The 5,784-nt window shown below is 42.7% G+C and overlaps 4 non-coding genes across 4 annotated transcripts; 2 read left to right on the top strand and 2 right to left on the bottom strand.

Moving 5' to 3' along the window:
* Positions 1-1,518: 1,518 nt before the first annotated feature.
* Positions 1,519-1,591, top strand: Trnav-cac. Its single transcript has one exon. It is a non-coding gene; the product is annotated as a tRNA-Val (tRNA).
* Positions 1,592-4,147: 2,556 nt separating this feature from the next.
* On the bottom strand, positions 4,148-4,220 carry Trnav-cac. The gene has a single exon. It is a non-coding gene; the product is annotated as a tRNA-Val (tRNA).
* A 690-nt stretch (positions 4,221-4,910) lies between these two features.
* Positions 4,911-4,983, top strand: Trnav-cac. Its single transcript has one exon. It is a non-coding gene; the product is annotated as a tRNA-Val (tRNA).
* Positions 4,984-5,402: 419 nt separating this feature from the next.
* Positions 5,403-5,475, bottom strand: Trnav-cac. The gene has a single exon. It is a non-coding gene; the product is annotated as a tRNA-Val (tRNA).
* Positions 5,476-5,784: the final 309 nt, after the last annotated feature.

Genomic DNA, 5,784 nt, shown 5'->3' with positions numbered 1-5,784 from the left:
GTGTTATCAGCGTTGCGGCTCACACGCAGGCAAGGTCCGGCCGGGTGTCGGACGGATCCCGGGGGCGGAAGACGCATGGGTGTTTTTGATCTTCGTGTTGAACTTATACGCGTCAGAATTATCAATGTGATATTTTCTTGGATATTCGTCAGAAGATAATATAATCGTTTCTGTAGTGTAGGTGGTTATCACGTGTGACTCACACGCACCAAGGTCCACCGTATCGACTCGGCGCGCGGCGGAAACGATGCAGATCTTTTGATGCTTCCTGTTGAACTTTACGCGTGCAATATTCTCGGGCCAAAGTATATAATTAATAATCATGGAGTCATTCTGTTCGGAATACTGTACGCGGAGTAATATCAATTTTTTGTATCACTTTCAAACCGTGAGAATTCGGGAGTGCTCGCCTATGCGAGGCGCTGGACGGAGTGACCGGGATAGGCTTTTTAGAGGGCGGGTTGCAGAAGCGTTGTAGCAAGGTGAAGGGCGGCGCGAGATGAACTGGAAGATATCTCAATTTGGGCTTTGTATTCTTGGCTAAGTCATGGTAGTGGGATACGGGCGCATGGCGTGGGTAAATAGATGCACAGGTGAAGAGGAGGGTTGTGAGAAGCAGGCAAGGCAGCAGGAGAACGATCGGATGGTGTTCCGCCGGCGGGGAGTCGAGGACCGGGGCCTGTGCGGGTGTGGGAGGGGCACACGTGGGGAGTGTGAACCGCGACTACACTAGCAGGAGAACGGGGAGCGCTGTGGACTTAAAATATTTGAAACAAAAATATCGAGTAACTATTAATTACTTCGAATGGGCTACGTGATTATAACGAAGCCGAATTATAACACTGACAGTGACTCGAACTAAGATGCATTTTTTCGAGTTTTAAAAATGTAAAAGTGTTGGCAACACCAAAAATATTCCAGACACTTACCCGATATAGCGGAAGTTCCTGTTTGTTAAAAAAGAAGGGCAGTTGTTCACAGTTTTAACAACCGCTTGACTCAGAATGATCTATATACAGTAATAGTAACAACTGCAAGCTTAATAGTGTGTTCTCAGCAGTATCAGGTTCAGAGAATAGTTGGTCGGCGGATATATTCAGGAGACTTCTGGGATAGTAGGCTCAAATACGCTGTACGGGCCGTTGTTGCACGATTAAGAAAGACTGAGCAGAGGTCAATTTGGACGCAGGATCAGCGCGTTGTGGTAGGGACGTAGTAAAAACGTTGCTTAGTAACAAAGTGCAGCAGACTCAGAACACAATATAATTCGGCTTCGTTATAAATCACGTAGTCATTTAAAAGTGATTATAGTTACTCGATATTTGTTCGATATGTTTGTAAATAGAGGTCGTCTGTCGTGTACGTGTAGTGGTTTATCACGTGTGCGCTGCACAGCAGCACAAGGTGCCCCGGCGTTGATGGCCCCGGCGAAACAATAAGGTTTTGATCTTCCTGTTTGAACTTACGCAGTCAAATATCAATTAATTTTGATATTAGTCAGAAAGAATAATATAAATCGTTTCTGTAGTGTAGTGGTTATCACGTGTGCCTCACACGCACAAGGTCCCCGGTTCGATCCCGGGCGGATGTTTTGAACTACAGGTTTGAAAGCATAACTCGCAGTGTCTCTGTTGAGAGTTTTACTGGTAGAGAATAGACAATTCACACCTTAGCTAGATCGGCGAGAAAGGTATTAAAACAATCATGATTCAGGTATCTTTTACTTACGACCCCAAATAAAAATACATGTTTTTCTGTTCGTTTCTCTTAACATATATCACGAAGAAAAATATAGGTGAAGGTTACATCTAATTTAACAGGAGGCAGAATTTAATGGGCATTCCAAACGATATGTTGTCTCCTAATAATATATTTATAGGAATGTCTTATCAAAACCGTTTCTGTATTGTATGTGCCCCATAAAGGCGCTACCTCACAAAAATATGTCCATGCACGTAGATATTATGTGTTATCACTTCAAAACGTTTCTTATTTGATAATCGTGGTATAGGAGCGACACGGCAAGGGCTAGTATGTACTGTTATATATGACCGACAACACATACCAGGGAGCTATCTAACTAATTTCTCTTGGGTGAGGGGCAAAGTCACGTGCGAGCTGTGGCACCTTGGAGGGCAGTGACCATGGGGAATTCAACGCGGGATGAGGCCGAGGTCAACGAGTGTTGTACGATTTCGTAGGGGGAACTGCGCATGCTCCTCGTCAGCTAGCTATGAGGCGCCTGCGCTACCCGGGAAGGACGTAGAGGGCTAGACAACGGTTGTTTAACGACTCGTATGGCTAGATGTTGGTTCCGGTTTATATCGTCATTAGCCCTTCCGTGGTATAGTGGCCACATCGTGCGCACTCGAATAAAAATATCTCAGTCAATACCTACCAACGTCGTTTGCATATTCAATATAGCAGTTACCGTGTGGACTCTGTGAGTATTGGGATATAACTTTGTAAATTAATTAATTTTAACTTTAATTTGTACTATAATGTACTAATGCTGTTATTTCCGATATTGTATTTGATACTGTCCGGTGTAGTGTCGTAGTGTAGTAGTTAGTACACGTGTCTCCGGTCTCCCGGTTCAATCCTGAGCGAAAACACGTTATTTTGTGTCGCTATTTCTATCTCATGATAATTATATTCCTGTAGTATTCCCGTATCACAAACTATATCCCTGCACTCTGCCCCGATATATAGGAAGGTTCTATACGAGGTTGGAAATGTAAAGCCCGGGCTGTTTTGTCCCAGTTCAACCTTTTATTTATTAAACATAATCATATAAAAGTGATACATCCGATGGCTGAGCTTTAATGCATGCACGCACGCACACGCACGCACGCACACACATGCACGCACACACACACATACACGCACGCACGCACGCACGCACGCACGCACGCACGCACGCACGCACACACACACACACACACACACACACACATATGTGTACATATATATACACGTCTAGACATTCGAGAAAATACAAATGCAATTTCAATCTAAATAAAACAGCGTTCATTCTACTGCTGCTGCAGCGCCTCCTGTTGTTGTTGTTGCTGGTGTCGCTACTCCTGAGCTACCACCCACCACTACACGGCGGCTACTGCTATCTCTCACGATACAACTCGTGTGAAGGTGGTGGCCTCGCACGTGAGCGTGGCACGCATACACCGTACGTGTGTGAGATCCGTGCGTGCGTGCGTGCGTGCGTGCGTGCATTGATCCGCTACTGAATGGATCAAAAATTATAACGAGCCTTTGTTATATCGGGGGCTAAAACTCGCGTGCACGCGCTAATATATTCTATTTATGGTAACAGAAAAACGTTACGCTCTAATTTAAGTTGCTGGCGCGTGTTCTTTTAGATCCTTGTTGATTATTCTTACCTATATATACTCGTTATGTTGCACCGTGGTGCCGTGCGTATTATACGCGGTTTTTTTATACGCGGAAGATCCTTCGACGAACGTCTCACACGATGGCATGCAAATGCGAAGGCAAGTCCGAATCCGCCACATCCTTGTTTTTTTAGAAACCTTTCTTCCTTTTTCTCACCCCCTCTCTCTCTCTCTCTCTCGCTCGCTAGCTCGCTTGCTCGCTCGCGTCACCTTCCTCTTTATCTCGCCTATCTATCTATCTCTTTCTTTCTCTCTCTCTCCCTCCTCTCTCTTTTTCTCTATTCCTATCTCTATCTCTATCTTTATCTCTATCTGTCTTGCGTTTTCGCTCTCGCGTTGTTTCTCTCTCGCGTTCCCTTTCTCGCCCTCTTTCTAACTCTCTATCACCATACACAAACTGTCTCTCCCTCCCTCTATCCCCCCCACACACACACACACACACACACACACATACTGTCTTTCTTCCTCCCTCCCCATCTCTATCTATACCATTGATTAGCCAAGATACAAAGCAAATTGAGATATTCTTCAAGTTCATGCTTACTTGTAAACGTTCTGAAAGTAAAACAGATACCGTATGTAGTGCAAGGCGAGATACGAATTTCAAGGTTTGAAAGTGATACAAAAAAATGATATTACTCGGTACGTATTCAACAGAATGACTTCATGATTTATAATTTTACTTTGGCCGATAATTGACCGCGTAAAGTTCAAACAGGAAGATCAAAACATCATGTTTCCGCCCGGGATCGAACCGGGGACCTTGTGCGTGTGAGGCACACGTGATAACCACTACACTACAGAAACCTTAACTGAGAATATACTCTAACTAATATCGAAAAAATCACCATCAATATCGCACTTTTATAATTAATGATTGTCGCTTGTAAGTGGATGCACTTGGCGGTAACTGGAAACATTTGGGAGCAACCGACGGATGCTGAAATACATATCAGGTCTACAATATCTTTCCCTTATTCAAAACCCTTGCGCCAAATGTGTTTCAGAATTGGATTATTCAGGTTTCAGAACGTTAGTACGGCATACATGTAGCGTATTGTATGATAACACGCCAGCATTCGGAAGCGAGGTGTACGTATAGAAAACCCGTGAAAAACAAACACGTGAATATTTCTGCAGCAAATTCTATGAATATTTACACCGTGTGGGGTAAATAAGGAATATAAACCGTATACAATAACTTATTTGTTCTGCCACGCACACGAGTGTCGCCCCGCGGATTTTCTTTCTGTGTGAAGATGCATGACTATATCCTCTCTCCATAGTATTATCATCTACTAAAGTTGAATGAATGGGCCTGTTCAAAATCTCTAGCTTACACAAAGGTGGCACAACGAAGACATGTCACTGAATACTTATTACTATATATACAACATCAGTCGCCACGTTATGATAAAAGTATTTAATAAACAATTTATTAATTATTAATACGATTATTATCGATTTTAATTATATTCTTGATATTTTTATAGAGTCGTTTCTGTAGTGTAGTGGTTATCACGTGTGCCTCACACGCACAAGGTCCCCGGTTCGATCCCGGGCGGAAACATGATGTTTTGATTTTCATAATAGCATGGAGTCATTCTATCGAATACATACACGTAATGCAATAACAACATTTAGCCTTGATCTACATCTTTGAATTTTCTGCGGTCAGCAGTTTTTAATTTAACTATTTTTCAGAAACCATTAATTAGATAAAATACAAAGCAGGTATACTCATTCTGAGAGTTGACATTTGTGTAAAAGGTTCGGTAGAAACATAGCCACTATAGCGGGGGATGTGAGGAAGATGATATATATATACTAGGCATATATATATATATATATATATATATATATACATATATTGTGTGACATTGCGACGACCTCTGATAGGTTATGCTTGCGGCAGAATGGCCCACGAGATGTCTTGTTCATTTTATAGCTGACGTTTAATCTCATTTAAACAGGCAGAGTAAAACATCATGTTTCCGCCCGGGATCGAACCGGGGACCTTGTGCGTGTGAGGCACACGTGATAACCACTACACTACAGAAACGATTTTTGAAACACAGTTTAACTAATATATCGAAATCATCATTTGTGATTAACACAACTGCTCTGTTTTATTCTCGCGTGATAAACACTACATTACGGGAATCTCTTAGTAAGAAACTAATATTGAACACAACTTATTTGTTTGAAACATCAGCTATCGCGTTAGTAACTTGCGGTAAGAGATGGATGATGGAGGCAACAGATCTCCCCCCACCTCCTCATACATATATACACACACGCGCGCACGCTCAAACACTCACACACACACACACACACACACACACACACACACACACACACACACACACAC

The sequence above is a fragment of the Priapulus caudatus genome, unplaced genomic scaffold, assembly GCF_000485595.1.
Source record: "Priapulus caudatus unplaced genomic scaffold, Priapulus_caudatus-5.0.1 Scaffold1771, whole genome shotgun sequence".
In the NCBI taxonomy this organism is placed as follows: Eukaryota; Metazoa; Priapulida; class Priapulimorpha; order Priapulimorphida; family Priapulidae; genus Priapulus; species Priapulus caudatus.
The sequence above is the reverse complement of the archived record's forward strand: the minus strand, read 5'-3'. Positions and strand labels throughout refer to the sequence as shown.